This window comes from Salmo salar, chromosome ssa01 (assembly GCF_905237065.1).
Source record: "Salmo salar chromosome ssa01, Ssal_v3.1, whole genome shotgun sequence".
NCBI lineage: Eukaryota > Metazoa > Chordata > Actinopteri > Salmoniformes > Salmonidae > Salmo > Salmo salar.
In genome coordinates, this window is record NC_059442.1 from 137,118,223 (window position 1) to 137,137,855 (window position 19,633).

Consider the following 19,633-nt stretch of genomic DNA (forward strand, 5'->3'; position numbering starts at 1 on the left):
ATGTAATTCCTGTTCATCAGTTTGTTGTATAGTTATCACACGTTAAGGTTGAACGTTTACATTTTTGTATCTTCAATGAGCCTTACAGAAGTTTGAGTTCCCTAAAACCCTTTGTAAGTCTCATTGTTGGGATACAACAAGGTGGCAGACCTTATTATGCATTAAAGGTAGCATACCTTATTATAATATGTAATAAATAATCATAATATTCTCGAGGAATATGGCAAATACAACAAAACTGAACAATTTACATGTGCAGTATCCAAACATATTATGATGAATAGGAATTACATTTACTCTCATGGGTGGCCAATAAGATCGAACTGAAAGCCACGCCCCTAATAAGCCATGCATCCTGGAAATAACCTAATGATATCATAAAAAAGACCCAGCTGCTAGTTCCATCCAGCATGAATGTAAAAAATGTTGTTCTCTTTGGCACATGGCAAAATGTGTAGAATTGCAGGAAGTTAGGGGGCGGCTTGTGGGGGCACCTCACCAAACTGCGCTATGCCACTGGGTAACAGCACACTGAGTGGTATGAGATGACTATATCATTATCAACATTTGTAGCATAATCGACAACATAATATGCACCATATATACCACTGCTTTTAAAATATGAATGTGTTTCTCCTGGTTTTAATTGGAAGGCTATAGGTGTGATGCACTTGTTTATAGATCATTGGCTGTTGCTAATAGATTAACTTAATGATGTATTTACTTATATTTACTTATGCATGGGTTATTCACTAGTGTATTGTGAACAGTTGTTGAGAAATTCTCATTTTAGAAAACTGTAAGTTTTATTATCACACCAATGTGTTGCTCTGCTCTGCCCTTCACTGCATGAGGATTCCAATTGTGAGATGCCGGTATGGTCTCATTAAATTCAACAGAAAATTGAATCGTTTTTTTGCCCTCTGCCCCCTATAGTCATCCAATGTTGACCTAGCTGATGAGCCATTCCTGCCAGTCTGCAGTGAGGCAGGACCCCGGCGGGTTAAACCCAATTACTGCTTCACATATCGACTCCTTTAATCAGTGACTAGATATAGATTTCTCAACTGCTGCAGGCCACATCACTAAGTTGAGTATAGCTCCTCAGTATGGATAACAATGGAGACGGAGTCAGACAGTGGCTTCAAGGCCCTGAATTCATACCAATACCATGGCTAGCTTCTCTGATGGGATATTTCATTCCTACTGATACCTGTTCGTCAAAATGTAAGCTCCGGTTATCTGACATTAAGGGCAGAACAATACCTGTCTCTTTTGGAGATTCAGAGTGGCCTAGTGTCCTTTTCGCCCAGTCCCATGACACTTGTTCCCGTTATCTAAATGTTATGCACATGTGCTACACAAAAAAACTTTGTCACTGATATTCACACGTGAAACCTTTACTCTTCAGTTAACACACACACACTCTCTCTGTCGCCATCATAAATACCACTCTCTCCAACAAACATACACACTGCTTCCAACTTTAAATATGTTAGGCACCAAACAGAAAGTAAGAAGCACCAGAAAGAGAGAGATTTTTGATATAGTTAGGCCTATGTGAATCCTACCTTTTCAAACACATCTCATGAGTAGCAGACCCTTTTTCTTTCTTCCTGTGCCAATCAAATGTGCCTGGACATACTGTCAAGTTACCAGGTTGTTAGCTAGCTAGGTAACATGACTGAACAACATTGTTTGTTATCAAAACAATAACAAACGGCCGGGATTAGTTTAAAACGGCCCTCTACATGTTTTGTGAAATGACATCAAATGCGCACGAAGTCGCGAAGTAAGAAAAAAAAGGTAGCTCTGGTAATATGAGTCATATTCTTTTTACCGTTTGATCTACAAACAAGCTGTTTTCTTTGATGTAAAGCTGCAAGCATGACTGTCGTGAAGTGGTTTTTCCTCTCTGGCACTACTGGGTGAAAGCGAACTTGCAAAGCCTATCTGACTGGCAGGTGCTCTTGGTTATTATACCAGGGAAATGATATACAATCAGTGGTGTAAAGTACTTTAAGTAAAACGTTTTTTGGAATATCTGTACTTTACTATTTATATTTTGGCAACTTTTACTTTACTGGTATTCCTAAAGAAAATAATGTACTTTTTACTCCATACATTTTCCATGACACCCAAAAGTACTTGTTACATTTTGATAGGAAAATGGTCCAATTCACATCAAGAGAACATCCCTGGTCATCCCTACTGCCTCTGATCTGACGGACTCACTAAACACAAATTCTTCGTTTGTTAATTATGTCTGAGTGTTGGAGTGTGCCCCTGGCTATCCATCAATAAAAAAACAACAATCAAATTGTGCTGTCTGGTTTGCTTAATATAAGGACTTTGACATGGTTTCTACTTTTACTTTTGATACTTAAGTACATTTTAGCAATTCCATTTACTTTTGATACTTAAGTATATTTTAAACCAAATACTTTCAGACATTTTGTATTTTACTGGATGACTTTTACTTTTACTTGAGTCATTTTCTATGAAGTTATCTTTACTTTTACTCAAGTATGAAAATGGAGTATTTTTCCACCACTGTATACAATGAGTCAACTTTGCTCGCTCTGCATGATGCTCCAATGTATTGAATGTACAGTACATACAGTGGGGCAAAAAAGTATTTAGTCAGCCACCAATTGTGCAAGTTCTCCCACTTAAAAAGATGAGAGGCCTGTAATTTTCATCATAGGTACACGTAAACTATGACAGACAAAATGAGAATTTTCTTTCCAGGAAATCACATTGTAGGATTTTTAATGAATTTATTTGCAAATTATGGTGGAAAATGTATTTGGTCACCTACAAACAAGCAAGATTTCTGGCTCTCACAGACCTGTAACTTCTTCTTTAAGAGGCTCCTCTGTCCTCCACTCGTTACCTGTATTAATGGCACCTGTTTGAACTTGTTATCAGTATAAAAGACACCTGTCCACAACCTCAAACAGTCACACTCCAAACTCTACTATGGCCAAGACCAAAGAGCTGTCAAAGGACACCAGAAACAAAATTGTAGACCTGCACCAGGCTGGGAAGACTGAATCTGCAATAGGTAAGCAGCTTGGTTTGAAGGAATCAACTGTGGGAGCAATTATTTGGAAATGGAAGACATACAAGACCACTGATAATCTCCCTCGATCTGGGGCTCCACGCAAGATCTCACCCCGTGGGGTCAAAATGATCACAAGAACGGTGAGCAAAAATCCCAGAACCACACGGGGGGACCTAGTGAATGACCTGCAGAGAGCTGGGACCAAAGTAACAAAGCCTACCATCAGTAACACACTACGCCGCCAGGGACTCAAATCCTGCAGTGCCAGACGTGTCCCCCTGCTTAAGCCAGTATATGTCCAGGCCTGTCTGAAGTTTGCTAGAGAGCATTTGAATGATCCAGAAGAGGATTGGGAGAATGTCATATGGTCAGATGAAACCAAAATAGGACTTTTTGGTAAAAACTCAACTCGTCGTGTTTGGAGGACAAAGAATGCTGAGTTGCATCCAAAGAACACCATACCTACTGTGAAGCATGGGTGGAAACATAATGCTTTGGGGCTGTTTTTCTGCAAAGGGACCAGGACGACTGATCCGTGTAAAGGAAAGAATGAATGGGGCTATGTATCGTGAGATTTTGAGTGAAAACCTCCTTCCATCAGCAAGGGCATTGAAGATGAAACGTGGCTGGGTCTTTCAGCATGACAATGATCCCAAACACACCGCCCGGGCAATGAAGGAGTGGCTTCGTAAGAAGCATTTCAAGGTCCTGGAGTGGCCTAGCCAGTCTCCAGATCTCAACCCCATAGAAAATCTTTGGAGGGAGTTGAAAGTCCGTGTTGCCCACCGACAGCCCCAAAACATCACTGCTCTAGAGGAGATCTGCATGGAGGAATGGGCCAAAATACCAGCAACAGTGTGTGAAAACCTTGTGAAGACTTACAGAAAACATTTGACCTGTGTCATTGCCAACAAAGGGTATATAACAAAGTATTGAGAAACTTTTGTTATTGACCAAATACTTATTTTCCACCATAATTTGCAAATAAATTCATTAAAAATCCTACAATGTGATTTCCTGGATTTTTTCTCTTCTCATTTTGTCTGTCATAGTTGAAGTGTACCTATGATGAAAATTACAGGCCTCATCTTTTTAAGTGGGAGAACTTGCACAATTGGTAGCTGACTAAATACTTTTTTGCCCCACTGTATGTAACAACAGAAGACTCATCATGGTCTGCATCCCCCCTCGCCATCACGCCTAAATTATATTTTAAAAACTGATGAAGGAATAGATGTGCAGGAAGAGTGGACGGAGAGAAGCAGGTGAGTGGTGGCTGGAAGGAAATGCGGCTGGCAGATTACACCTGCCACACGTGATAAGCGTATGATAGTGAAGTGGATATTATTGGACCGGCGAGTACAAGTGACTAGTTAGTGGCTGTTGCTTAAATTTGTAAATAAAACTGACTTTCTAAACATTTTATAACAGGCGCCAGCGGCTTCTTTAGATCGGTAGGGCATATGATACCACCAGAAATGTGGTAGTGTCATATGAAATGGTACTAGGTATCCTAAAATGTTGTATCATGGGGTTTTGGTACCATGATAGTACCGTGGTACTGGTATACCGTGAAAATGACATGGGAGTACTTTAGGCTAGTGGGTATCCTAGAAATAAGGAGTTACACTTGATTCGCCTCGTCAGAGCTTTTTGGTAGAAAGACAGTTGGACTGAAATCCAACAAATAATCCAACTAATTGATTCTATATACAGTTGAAGTTGTAAGTTTACATACATCTTAGCCAAATACATTTAAACTTAGTTTTTCACAATTCCTGACATTTAATCCAAGTAAAAATTCCCTGTCTTAGGTCAGTTAGGATCACCACTTTATTTTAAGAATGTGAAATGTCAGAATAATAGTAGAGAGTGATGTATTTCAGCTTTTCTTTCATCACATACCCAGTGGGTCAGAAGTTTACATACACTCAATTAGTATTTGGTAGCATTGCCTTTTAAATTGTTTACTTGGGTCAAACGTTTTGGGTAGCCTTCCACAACCTTCCCACAATAAGTTGGGTGAATTTTGGCCCATTCCACATGACAGAACTGGTGTAACTAAGTCAGGTTTGTAGGCCTACTTGCTCCCACACGCTTTTTCAGTTCTGCCCACACATTTTCTATAGGATTGAGGTCAGGGCTTTGTGATGGCCACTCCAATACCTTGACTTTGTTGTCCTTAAGCCATTTTGCCACAACTTTGGAAGTGTGCTTGGGGTCATTGTCCATTTGGAAGACCCATTTGCGACCAAGCTTTAACTTCCTGACTGATGTCTTGAGATGTTGCTTCAATATATCCACATAATTTTCCTCCCTCATGATGCCATCTATTTTGTGAAGTACACCAGTCCCTCCTGCAGCAAAGCACCGCCACAACGTGATGCTGCCACCCCCGTGCTTCACAGTTGGGATGGGGTTCTTCGGCTTGTAAGCCTCCCCATTTTTACTCCAAACATAACAATGGTCATTATGGCCAAACAGTTCTATTGTTGTTTCATCAGACCAGAGGACATTTCTCCAAAAAGTACGATCTTTATCCCCATGATCAGTTGCAAACCGGCTTCTTCTTTGCTGAGCGGCATTTGAGGTTATGTCGATATAGGACTTGTTTTACTGTGGATATAGATACTTTTGTACCTGTTTCCTCCAGCTTCTTCACAAGGTCCTTTGCTGTTGTTCTGGGATTGATTTGCACTTTTCACACCAAAGTACGTTCATCTCTAGGCGACAGAAGGCGTCTCCTTCTTGAGCGGTATGATGGCTGCGTGGTCCCATGGTGTTTATATTTGCGTACTATTGCTTGTACTGATGAACGTAGTACCTTCAGGCGTTTAAAAATTGCCCCCAATGATGAACCAGACCTGTGGAGGTCTACAATTGTTTTTCTGAGGTCTTGGCTGATTTCTTTTGGTTTTTCCATGATGTCAAGCAAAGAGGCACTGAGTTTGAAGGTAGGCCTTGAAATACATCCACAGATACACCTCCAATTGACTCAAATGATGTCAATTAGCCTATCAGAAGCTTTCCAAGCTGTTTAATGGCACAGTCAACTTAGTGTATGTAAACTTCTGACCCACTGAAATTGTGATACAGTGAAATAATCTGTCTGTAAACAATTGTTGTGAAAATTACTTGTGTCATGAACAAAGTAGGTGTCCTAACCGACTTGCCAAAACTATAGTTTGTTTATGAGACATTTGTGGAGTGGTTGAAAATACGAGTTTCAATGACTCCAACCTAAGTCTATGTTAACTTCTGACTTCAACTGTAGCTAGTAGCACTGAAAAACGTTCATAAATGTTCTTGCTTTGCTTTGTATGAGTTCTGAATGCTGCATCGGATCCTGAATCATAATGAGATAAATCAATTAATGAGTTACAGTTGTTTTTGTTTAACCTTTATTTTACCCTTGAGATGAATAATCTTCTTCGGTTGAGAGTATATAAAGCCCCTTCCTTTCTATTTAACTGTGACGGAACAAAGTAAAACAGTTGTACTACCTTCCACTTTAAATCCCATCCTTTACCCAATTAATGTCAGACTTTGAAATGCACAGATCCATAGATGCAGGCACTGGCATGGTTTTCCCTCTCAAGGGCCTCTTTAGAATTTGTGGGGTGGGACATTAACATTTAAGAACAATTAGCATTTTATTGGTGGCTTTTAGATACAAATGATGACAGATAGGTGATAGAGATCATTGGGGCTATAAGATGACATGGTCTAATCACCAGCTTTCTTTGATGTAGAATGGTTTGTCTGTGGCTGTGTCTGTCGGCTGCCATGCTAATTTATTTGTTGCTTGCTCATTGTGCTTGTTAATCGGCCAGACATGAGCGCTTGTAAGACAGAGTAGATCCATGCTAAATCCCCTTTGCCTTGCATGTTTACTAAAACAAGACATGCAAGAACTGCTCTCAGCTTCATTGAGACCTGGGATCACATCTGGCTTAATGTAGCCACTTACTTAATCTCCTCCTGGATAAAGATATGTAAAGATACTTTATTTTATGAAAATATGTAAGACTTTTTGTTTGGGAATTCAAAGCAACAATGGAGAGGACTATTTTTGGTTAGTTTAAATGGTTTAGGGTGGCAGGTAGCTTAGCGGTTAAGAGTGTTGGGCCAGTAACTGAAAGGTCACTGGTTTGAATCCCTAAGCCGACTATGTGAAAAATCTGTCTGTGCCCTTGAGCATGGCACTTAACCATAATTGCGCCTGTAAGTCACTCTGTATAAGAGTGTCTACTAAAATGTAAACATGTATTTCTAATTATTTACATTTCAAAAGCGTGGTTGAAAAAAGTCAATATGACTAACCAGGCTATCAAACAGAGTTACTTCCATGGTTAGGCCTTATTTACAGGCTGCACCAGAGATAGTCGCTGTCCACTGTAATGTGGTGCTGAACATCAGAATTCTGTCAATAGTTTCAATTGTGCTGAATCTCCTATCACTGCTATTACAGCTTGTTTCCTGTGACAAAGTGACACGCCCTGACCGTAGAGAGACCTTTTATTTCTCTATTTGGTTAGGTCAGGGTGTGATTTGGGTGGGCATTCTAGATTTTCTATTTCTTTGTTGGCCGGGTATGATTCCCAATCAGAGGCAGCTGTCTATCGTTGTCACTGATTGGGGATCATACTTAGGCAGCCCTTTTCCCACCTGTGATTGTGGGATCTTGTTTTGGTACTGAGCTTATGCCCTACTGAACATTACGTTTTCGTTTTCGTTTTGTATTTATTTTGTTTTTTTGTTTCGGTGTTCATCTAATAAATATGATGTACGCTTACCACGCTGCACCTTGGTCTCCTTCAAACAACGAACGTAACACAAAGATACCACACACTTAAAGCAAACAGGTATACAGTGCCTTCGCAAAGTCTTCAGACCCCTTGACTTTTTCCACATTTTGTTAGGGTACAGCCTTATTCGAAAATTGATTAATAGATTTTTTCCCCTTATCAATCTACACACAATACCTCATAATGACAAAGCAATAGCAGGTTTTTAGATTTTTTTTGCTAATTTATAAAAATAAAAAAAACGGAAATATCAAATTTACATAAGTATTCAGACTCTTTACTCAGTACTTTGTTCAAGCACCTTTGGCAGCGATTAGAGCCTTGAGTCTGATGTTACAAGCTTGGCACATCTGTATTTGGGGACTTTCTCGCAATCTTCTCTGCAAGCTCTGTCAGGTTGGATGGGGAGTGTTGCTGCCCATTTATTTTCAGGTCTCTCCAGAGATGTTCGATTGGGTTCAAGTCAGGGCTCTGACTGGGCCACTCAAGAACATTCAGAGACTTGTCCAGAAACCACTCCTGCGTTGTCTTGGTTGTGTGCTTACGGTCGTTGTCCTGTTGGAAGGTGAACCTTCTCCCCAGTCTGAGGTCCTGAGCACTCTGGAGCAGGTTTTTATCAAGGATCTCTCTGTACTTTGCTCCGTTCATCTTTGCCTCAATCCTGACTAGTCTCCCAGTCCGTGCCGCTGAAAAACATCCCCACAGCATGATGCTGCCACCACCATGCTTCTCCATAGGGATGGTGCCACGTTTCCTCCAGCTATGACACTTGACATTCAGGCCAAAGAGTTCAATCTTGGTTTCATCAGACCAGAGAATCTTGTTTCTCATGGTCTGAGAGTCTTTACCTGCCTTTTGGCAAACTCCAAGTGGGCTGTTGTGCCTTTTATTAAGGAGTGGCTTCTGTCTGGCCACTACCATAAAGGCCTGATTGGTGGAGTGCTGCAGAGCTGTTTGTCCTTCTGGAAGGTTCTCCCATCTCCACAGAGGAATTCTAGAGCTCTGTCAAGACAAGCAACACTGAAGCATGCATGATATGACCAGCTGTTCCGGATGACTATGTGATCACACTCTCCGTAACCAATATGAGCAAGACCTTTAACCAGGTGAACATTCACAATGCCATGGAGCCAGATCGATTACCAGGACATGTACTCAGAGCATGCGCGGACCAACTGGCAAGTGTCTTCAACCTCTACCAGACCGATTCTGTAATATCTACATGTTTCAAGCAGACCACCAAAGTCCCTGTGCCAAAGAAAGTGAAGGTAACCTCCCAAAATGACCCACTCAATTCGCATACTGTTCCAACAGATCCACAGATGACGCAATCTCAATCGCACTCAGCACTGCCCTTTCCCACCTGGACAAAAGGAACACCGATGTGAGAATGCTGTTAATTGACTACTGCTCAGCGTTCAACACCATAGTGCCTTAAAAGCTCATCACTAAGCTAAGGACCCTGGGAATAAACACCTCTGTCTACAACTGGATCCTGGACTTCCTGACGGGCCGCCCCTAGGTGGTAATGGTAGGCAACAACACATCTGCCACGCTGATCCTCAACATTGGGGCCCCTCAGGGGTGCGTGCTTAGTCCCCCCCCTGTACTCCCTGTTCACTCACGACTGCCTGGCCAAGTACGACTCCAACACCATCATTAAGTTTGCTGACGACACAACAGTGGTAGGCCTGATCATAGAAAACTATGAGACAGCCTATAGGGAGGAGATCAGAGACCTGACAGTGTGGTGCCAGGACAACCTCTCCCTCAACCTGATCAAGACAAAGGAGCTGATCATGGACTACAGGAAACGGAGGGCCGAACACGCCCTCATTCACATCATCAGGACTGTTGTGGAGCAGGTCCAGAGTTTAAAGTTCATTGGTGTCCTCATCCCCAACAAACTATAATGGTCAGTCGGGAAGAGGGCACGACATCACCTTTTCCCCCTCAGGAGACTGAAAAGATTTGGCATGGTTCCCCAGATCCTGACCCCAGATCACGGTAAGGTCTGAAACCAACAGGCTCAGAGACAGTTTCTATTTGAAAAGCCATCAGACAGCAGAACACTTGAACTGGACTGACCACCTGCTCTGATTCGTATACACGACTAATAAAACTTAACTTGAACTTTAAAAAAGTTGTTGGCTCAACTGCAAGTCTGTTCATCAATAGTAAGCGATGAAATCCTAGAATTATCTACAATCCTTTAATCAGAAGATTATATTAGCTAATCAGCACTTAATGCCCATAATTGTGCAGTTTAATCTTGACATTATCTCTTAACGCTTGAGTTATCTACTTGGTATGAAATACCGGAAAATATTGCTTTCCTTATTTAAAATAAATAATTTAGAAAAATAGACCCAAAACTATACCGTTATATAATATGCACTGGAAAACACTAATCAGCACAGTTGAGACATAGGAAAAGACGAAGTAAAATGCAAACTTGTCTCCTCCCCAAAAATGTTCTTGAAGAGAGCACATAAGACAGCTCTTGCTCTTCTCTTGAGCCTTCCCTGATATTTTTTCTCAAATAATTTAATATGCTTTGTTAATCCATTCCCCGGCCTCCCACTCTGATCCCAGGGATGTGTGTGGGTTGGCCTCTCTCCCTCAGTTCTGCATCAGAGACGTACCAAATCTGCCTCATTCCAGCCAAAGATATGAACACAGAGTAATTGAGGTTAAGGATGTTTGTCCTCATTTCATTTAAGGCTCTAATTTATGTACTGTAATCCAGGATGAATTTCTCTCACAATTACTGTCTCTCTGATAATGATTAGCAGCAGTATCCTGTTGCCACCAGTAACTAGCTCCTATATTGTACATCTACAGCTGTTGCTGTGTTATAGCTTTATCTCCTCTACCTCTGCCTCCACTTCCACTGCCTTTGCTGCTACACTTCTGCTAGCTCTACCTATAAAATAAGCTTTTATCATAAATCAGTCGATTTTATGCTGCTCCCTGCTTCCACTGTGAACTTTACAGCTCTCTCCCATTTCTAAATAAATGTGTGTAAAATAATGGGTTTTAAGTGTGTAAGGGGTACTTCATTTCAATATTGCAATTTCAGTGTGACCAATTAATCTGTGTTGCATGATGGCAGTCCTGCATCGGTAATATGTCACGAACCTCTATGGCTTGAAAGTCTTTTTAATTGTATGTGTGTTAAATCTGAGTGAACACACTCAATATTGCAGTATATCACGTATAGTGTTACTAAGCCAGAGCTTGGCTCAGCACTAATACATACAGCGCCTTCGGAAAGTATTCAGGCACCTTGACTTTTTCCACATTTTGTTACGTTACACCCTTATTCTAAAATATATGAAATTGTTTTTTTCCCATCAATCTACATACAATACCCAATAATGACAAAGCAAAAACAGGTTTGTAGAAATATTTACTAATTTATTAAAAATTAATAACAGAAGTATTACATTTACACAAGTATTCAGACCCTTTACTCAAAACTTTGTTGAAGCACCTTTGGCAGCGATTACAGCATTGAGTCTTCTTGGGTATGACGCGACAAGCTTGGCACACCTGTATGTGATGAGTTTCTCCCATTCTTCTCTGCAGATCCTCTCAAGCTCTGTCAGGCTGGATGGGGAGCGTTGCTGCACAGCTATTTTCAGGTCTCTCCAGAGATGTTTGATCAGCTTCAAGTCTGGGCTCTGGCTGGGCCACTCAAAGACATTGAGAATCAGTTTTTGAAGCCACTCCTGCATTGTCTTGGCTGTTTGCTTAGGGTCGTTGTCCTGTTGGAAGGGGAACCTTCGCCCCAGTCTGAGGTCCTGAGCACTTGGAGCAGGTGTTCATCAAGGATCTTTCTGTACTTTGCTCTGTTCATCTTTGCCTCGATCTTGACAAGTCTCCCAGTCCCTGCCGCTGAAAAACATCCCCACAGCATGATGCTGCCACCACCATGCTTCACCATAGCGATGGTGCCAGGTTTCCTTCAGACGTGACGATTGGCATTCATGCCAAAGAGTTTTTGGCAAACTCCAAGCTGGCTGTCATGCACCTTTTACTGAGTGGCTTCCGTCGGGCCACTCTACCATAAAGGCCTGATTGGTGGAGTGCTGCAGAGCTGTTTGACCTTCTGGAAGGTTCTCCCATCTCCACAGAGGAACTCTAGAGCTCTGTCAGAGTGACCATCAGGTTCTTGGTCACCTCCCTGACCAAGGCCCTTCTCCACATATTGCTCAGTTTGGCTGGGCGTCCAGCTCTAGGAAGAGTCTTGGTGTTTCCAAACTTCTTCCATTTAAGAATGATGGAGGCCACTTTGTTCTTGTGGTCCTTCAATGTTGCAGACATTTTTTGGTACCCTTCCCCAGATCTGTGCCTCGACACAATCCTATCTCGGAGCTCTAAGGACAATTCCTTTGACCTCATGGCTTGGTTTTTGCTCTGACATGCACTGTCAACTGTGGGACCTTATATAGACAGGTGTGTGCCTTTCCTGGATCATGTCCAAACAATTGAATTTACCACAGGTGGACTGTAATCAAGTTATAGAAACATCTCAAGGATGATCAATGGAAACAGGATGCACCTGAGCTCAATTTTAAGTCTCATAGCAAAGGGTCTGAATACTTATGTAAATAAGCTATTTAATTTTTTTTAAATAAATGTGCAAAAAATATAAAAACCTGTGTGTGTTTATTGCTGAGGAAAATGTTTTATTTTAATACATTTTAGAATAAGGCTGTAACATAACAAAATGTGGAAAGGTCAAGGGGTCTGAATACTTTCTGAAGGCAATGTACTATAAGCTCTCTGCTCCTGTGTCCAAGGAGACACTATCAATGTTGAAAGAATAAGTCTAGACTATAGATTCTCTTGCATCTATTCCTTATCCACTTGTTGAGTTGCAAAATGTACTATAAAGGTTGTGTTTGTTCTTGGCGTTTTACCTTTACAAGGAGAGGTTAATTCCTCCATTTTGTTTGTCTTTGAAGCCCCTAACTCCCATGTCCCTTGGTAACCCCACCTCTAGTAATTACCTAATATAGAGGAGAGCATGTTTCCATGTAGGTAGCAGCTCAGCGTAGAATACCAAAGATGTTCTATTCACTGACGTTGAAGTGTTTTAATGAGCGCAGACATACAATTTGATTATCTTCTTCTTAATTTCAAAGACACATTAGAATAAAACATCTTGAGCTATGTTATCTTGAGATTGCACTACTAGCAATGGGGAAAGAAAATGTAATGTCCTTATGGATTTCCCCATTGCTAGTAGTGCAATATCCTTATGGATTTCTACTTATTAAGGAAACCTATTACTGAGAGTGATTGAATAGGGAGGGCCCTATGTATTTTGCACATTCCATACCATACCGTACCTGACCCATGCTCTATGCTGAGGGCTTAGGCTATATGTCATATTATTTGGTTCTCTGAAGTGCTCCACGGTGCAGCTCTCCCGGGGCTGGCCACTCTGCTCACATGGGCACTCTGGGTAATAGCCTTTGCGTCAGCCCACCACAAGAGCACTGTGCATTCAAATGAAATATAAACTTGTCGCTCCGCCAAGGAAGACGACAGCTGACTCTGCCATGGCTGCCAGAATCCAACCCAGTCTTATGAAAGGGCCAGCCTCTTAGACGATTTTAAATGAGTTGCTTTTAAATGAACTAACCTTGGAGGAGCTCGATGCCATCAATGTATTTTAGCAACAGAGAGAAGCGGGTGGAATTTGGATAGATTTTTATCTGCAGTGCAACCCTGAGGTGGTAGCTATGCTTACACCAGAACCTTGTTTCATGCCTTCGACTTTGTAAAGAAGGTTCTGTGGAATATACTACCATTATGCAACGACCTTGAAGTAGAACATTGTTGTTGAAAATTACATTAGAATAAGTTGAGCTGTCAGTGTTCATAATTTTATGATATTTTCCTCTCAATGATGTTTGTAGCAGAATTAGAGCATTGGGAGGCACATGCTCAATTTGTTCATTCTGAAATCAGATTTAAAAGTAACTTTAGTCTATAAGTGTAGCATTACAACATTGGATAGAGAGGGTACCAGATAAAACCTTTGGCTGGGGGTATTTTATGTAATGATAATGTTAGCTAAGCATTGTAATGAATATAAAATAAGTTTGTTTGTGCTCCTGTGTGTTTGTTTGTGTGTGTGCTCTATTGTTTGTGTGCTCTTGTGTGTCTGTAAGTAATTGTAGTCCTTTGTCATTGCACCTCTCATGTTCTTTTTTAATTCCCCTTGGTATGCCTACAGAGGCAGGCAATGGCATAACAATTTGTTTACTCTATTTATCTCACAGGCTTGTTGATTCATCTCTGTTTAAGTGATTTCTAGAGAGTATTGGCCCCACATTGGGAAGGGGAATCCTGGCAGGCCCTATATTATGTCAGATCTATATGAGGGGGAAAATCAGGTTACGTCTGAACAGTACGCCATGTTTAATGACCAGTAATGGCCACGTCTCTCTGCCTGGCGCTCTTTAAAAGCCCCGAGGGAGCACAATAAAGACACTTCCACTGGGTTTTATCGCTCCGCGTCCGTTCGGAGATCTATGTTGAGCCGATGCGTGCTAATCAGCATAGCCGTCTTGCGAAGTCATCAATGAGCCCGAAGCACGAGAGACTGGTCCGCCCCCAGATAATATGTAACACCTGGAGAATTTCCCTCGTGGTTGAAATATGTCCAGATGTGTGTCTATTGATTTACCCCTTATAGCATAGGCCTTTATTGAGAGGCACGTGTGCTAATGCAAGCCACCAAATCATCTGTAAGTTATTTCATGGAAGAGAGGGTTCTCTATAGGCTCATTGAGGGATCTGCTAACTGTTCCAGTGAGATTACCGTTTAGGTAAGTGATGAGTCTAAATTGCAATGGATGCTTGGCCGGCTCTGTCGGTGTACTCTTAATAAAGGTGAGGGTGCTGGCTTTGCATACTGTATCAGTTTAAGGACCTCAGAGCTTAATTTACACACAGTAGCTTGAATCATAATTTCATGAACTGGAAGAAGTATTGCAAGCTGGATGATTTTTCTCTCTCAGAGGTGTTTTTTCTGCAACTATGAGCCAGAGAGTTATGGGAGTAATGGGTTTAATTTTGGAAACTCGTGTTTGAAAGCCAGGCTCAGAATATCAGGGTAATTCTGGGCTCAAATGGGTCACTTATGGGCTCAAATGATCAATTACAGCCTCAAAATGGATGCTGATAATTTTCTGACCATACTTGTTAAGGTGTGACGTTTAAATGGATTTGGGATCGTTAACGTTTACAAAAAAAATCACAAAACTGCACTGTGATTTAAATTCTGTGAAAAAAATTGATCACAAAACTGCCACTAACAGGTCTTCATCATCATCACAAAGGCAATTTAAAAAAATTTTTTTTACAAATACCTAATGCAAAAATACTATAGGCCTAAGTAGGAGGAGTAATGAATCTTTCAAATGATCAATTATTCATCATCATTAACAGTTGGAAAAATGGCAGAGAGTAAGACAGGGAAGTCACAGCAGTGAAATCCTCTATGGCAATACTTTTAGAAGTTAAATGAGAAAGTGATGAAATGAGTTGGAATTGAGCTAGTGTGGCAGCAGGCTACAGGTGCAATGTTGAAAGGGAGGCAACGTGAGACCCAAATCGTTGCTGGCAGCAGTGTGATAAGGGACGGAGTGAGAAAATCACAGTGCTGATTGCAGTTGATATGCAGCCATTGTCAATGGTAGAGGATGTCAGCGTCAATACCCTAATGGTATATAGACTGCAAGATGCCATGTAAAAAAAAAAAAAACGTGATGGCCTGGATGGAGAAATTGTACAATGATTGCTCTGCAAGTACAAAACGCGAGCTCTCAAACACCATACGTGGCATTAACAACAGATGGTTGGACGTCTATAAACACGCCATCATACATCACTGCAATGAGCCATCACATTGATGAGAAGTGGGACTGAAGTCCCATGTACTGAGAACGTGGAGGAGAGGCACACAACAGAGAACCTAAAACGGCATTAATTATATTGTTGCTGAGTAGGTCGGGTATAGCAGTAAGGTGAGCACCGTCTGGTTGGTAGCCTGGACTGCGGTAGATTTGAACTGCATCGCCCCCTAGCGGTCATACGCAGGACTATATCTGAATTGTGCATTCACATCATTTTATGATGGTAGTTGAAATGGCAAGACATTTTTTACATTTGTCACAACCCTAATACTTGTTTGTCAGAGTTTAAACATGAATGGCAACTGAAATCCATAACCAAAGGACTGTGAGATGAAAGATAAAACAAGGCCAGAGTTTTTTTTTCTAGATCAGGGGATTAGTTAGTGGGCTTGGCAATGGGCACGGTCAACCTGTCGGCGAGGCAGAATTTGAGAGAATTTTTGAGATCCCCATTTTGTCGGTGTAGACAATTTTTTAACATTTTTTTTGCCACTTTTCAGAAATGTTCTACATTTCTCCATGGATCTGAGATAAATTTGACGTTTTAAAATGAATTTCCTGCAATTCTACACATTTTGCCATTGAACTGAGAGAAAATGTTGCAGTTTTATTCAAGCTAATTTCCTGCGATTCTATCCCTTTTGCCATGGCGAATGCTGTGTTATTTTGCTCAAACGCAATAACATACTGCTAAATTTGTCATTATCTCTAACTGTCTAGCTTTTATTTTAGTGATTGTTAGTTCTCAAAGATTATATATATATTTTTAAATATTTAGGTCCTTTACCTTTTAGTCGTTTAAGTTTACACTAAAAGTTTTTCTGTCCCGAAAATGTATTTCTAAAGTATGTATATACTAAACAAAAATAGAAATGCAACATGTAAAGTGCTGGTTCTATTTCATGAGCTCACATAAAAAAATACCAGAAATGTTCCATATGAACAAAAAAGCTTATTTCTCTATAATTTTGTGCACAGATTTGTTTACATCCCTGTTAGTGAGCATTTCTCCTTTGCCAAGGTAATCCATTTTATCTGTGGCAAATCAAGAAACTGATTAAACAACATGATAATTACACAGGTGCACCTTGTGCTGGGGACAAGAAAAGGTCACTCTAAAATGTGCAGTTTTGTCACACCACACAATGCCACAGATGCCTCAAGTTTTGAGGGAGCATGCAAGTGTCATGCTAACTGTGTGAATGTCCACCAGAGCTGTTGCCAGATAATTGAATGTTAATTTCTCTACCATAAGCCGCCTCCAACGTCATTTTAGAGAATTTGGCAGTACGTCCAACCGGCCTCACAACCGTAGACCACGAGTACCCACGCCAGCCCAGCACCTTCAGATCTGGCTCCTTCAACTGCGGCATCGTCTGAGACCAGCCACCCGGATGAAACTGTGGGTTTGCACAACAAAATAATTTCTGCACAAACTGTCAGAAACCTTCTCAGGGAAGCTCATCCTCACTAGGGTCTTGACCTGACTGCAGTTTGGCGTTATGACCGACTTCTTCAGTGGGCAAATGCTCAACTTCGATGGTCACTGGCATGCTGGAGAAGTGTGTTCCCCACGGATTAATCCCAGGTTCAACAGACAGACGGCGTGTATGGCGTTGTGTGGGCGAGTGGTTTGCTGATATCAACGTTGTGAACAGAGTGCAACATGGTGGCAGTGTGGTTATGGTATGGGCAGGCATAAGCCACAGACAACAAACAAAATGGTATTTTACCGAGGGCAATTTGAGTGAACAGAAATACCATGACGAGATACTCAGGCCCGTTGTTGTGCCAGTCATCCGCCACCATCACCTCATGTTTCAGCATGATAATGCACAGCCCCATGCCGCAAGGATATGTACAGTCGTGGCCAAAAGTTTTGAGAATGACACAAATATTAATTTCCACAAAGTTTGCTGCTTCAGTGTCTTTAGATATTTTGGTCAGATGTTACTATGGAATACTGAAGTATAATTACAAGCATTTCATAAGTGTCAAAGGCTTTTATTGACAATTACATGAAGTTGATGCAAATAGTCAATATTTGCAGTGTTGACCCTTCTTTTTCAAGACCTCTGCAATCCACCCTGGCATGCTGTCAATTAACTTCTGGGCCACAACCTGACTGATGGCAGCCCATTCTTGCATAATCAATGCTTGGAGTTTGTCAGAATTTGTGGGGTTTTGTTTGTCCACCTGCCTCTTGAGGATTGACCACAAGTTCTCAATGGGATTAAGGTCTGGGGAGTTTCCTGGCCATGGACCCAAAATATCAATGTTTTGGTCCCCGAGCCACTCAGTTGTCACTTTTGCCTTATGGCAAGGTGCTCCATCATGCTGGAAAAGTCATTGTTTATCACCAAACTGTTCCTGGATGGTTGGGAGAAGTTGCTATCTGAGGATGTGTTGGTACCATTCTTTATTCATGGCAGTGTTCTTAGGCAAAATTGTGAGTGAGCCCACTCCCTTGGCTGAGAAGCAACCCCACACATGGATGAGGGACTTTGCAATTCATCTGATCACTCTTCATAACATTCTGGAGTGTATGCAAATTGCCATCATACAAACTGAGGCAGCAGACTTTGTGAAAATTAATATTTGTGTCATTCTGAAAACTTTTGGCCATGACTGTACATAATTCCTAGAAGCTGAAAATGTCCCAGTTCTTCCATGGCCTGCATACTCACCAGACGTCACCCATTGAGCATGTTTGGGATGCTCTGCATTGACGTGTACGACAGCGTGTTCCAGTTCCTGCCAATATCCAGAAACTTCGCACAGCAATGTTGTACTTGATGAAGAGTGGGACAACATTCCACAGGCCAAAATCAACAGCCTGATCAACTCTATGTTAAGGAGATGTGTCCATCTGCATGAGGCGAATGGTGGCCACAGCAGATACTGACTGGTTTTCTGATCCGCGCCCCTACTTTTTTTAGGTATATATTACCAACAGATGCATATCTGTATTCCCAGTCATGTGAAATTCATAGATTAGGGCCTAATGAATTTATTTTAATTGACTGATTTCCTTATATGAACTGTAACTCAGTAAAATCTTACAGTTGTTGCATATTGAATTTATATTTTTGTAAAGTGTATATAAATTCTGTTGCCAGTTTATTAGGAATTGGTACCATCTAGTACCATTTTTTTTATATATATATATATTGTTGTAATTGTCATTATTACAAATATATATATATATTTATTTATTTATTTATTTGTTTGTTTGTTTGTAATAATGACAATTACAACAATACTGAATGAACACTTTTATTTTAACTTAACATAATACATCAATAAAATCTATTTAGTCTCAAATAAATAATGAAACATGTTCAATTTGGTTTAAATAATGCAAAAACAAAGTGTTGGAGAAGAAAGTCAAATTTCAATATTTGCCATGTAAAAAAGCTCACGTTTAAGTTCCTTGCTCAGAACATGAGAACATTTGAAAGCTGGTGGTTCCTTTTAACTTCAATATTCCCAGGTAAGATGTTTTAGGTTGTAGTTATTATAGGACTATTTCTCTCTATACCATTTGTATTTCATATACCTTTGATTATTGGATGCTCTTATAAGCACTACAGTATTGCCAGCCTGATCTCGGGAGTTGATAGGCTTGAAGTCATAAACTTGCTTGAAGCACAGCGAAGAGCTGCTGGCAAATGCAGGGAAGTGCTGTTTAAATGAATGCTTACAAGCCTGCTGCTGCCTACCACCGCTCAGTCAGACTGCTCTATCAAATCATAGACTTAATTATAATATAATAACACACAGAAATACGAGCCTTAGGTCATTAATATGGTCAAACCCGG

The 19,633-nt window shown here is 40.9% G+C and overlaps 1 protein-coding gene across 1 annotated transcript in view; it reads left to right on the forward strand.

Annotated features, from left to right (window-relative positions):
- The window catches only part of LOC106565278 (leucine-rich repeat transmembrane neuronal protein 4), a 68,803-nt gene that overhangs the window by 940 nt on the left and 48,230 nt on the right, over positions 1 to 19,633 (forward strand). The window lies entirely within an intron of this gene.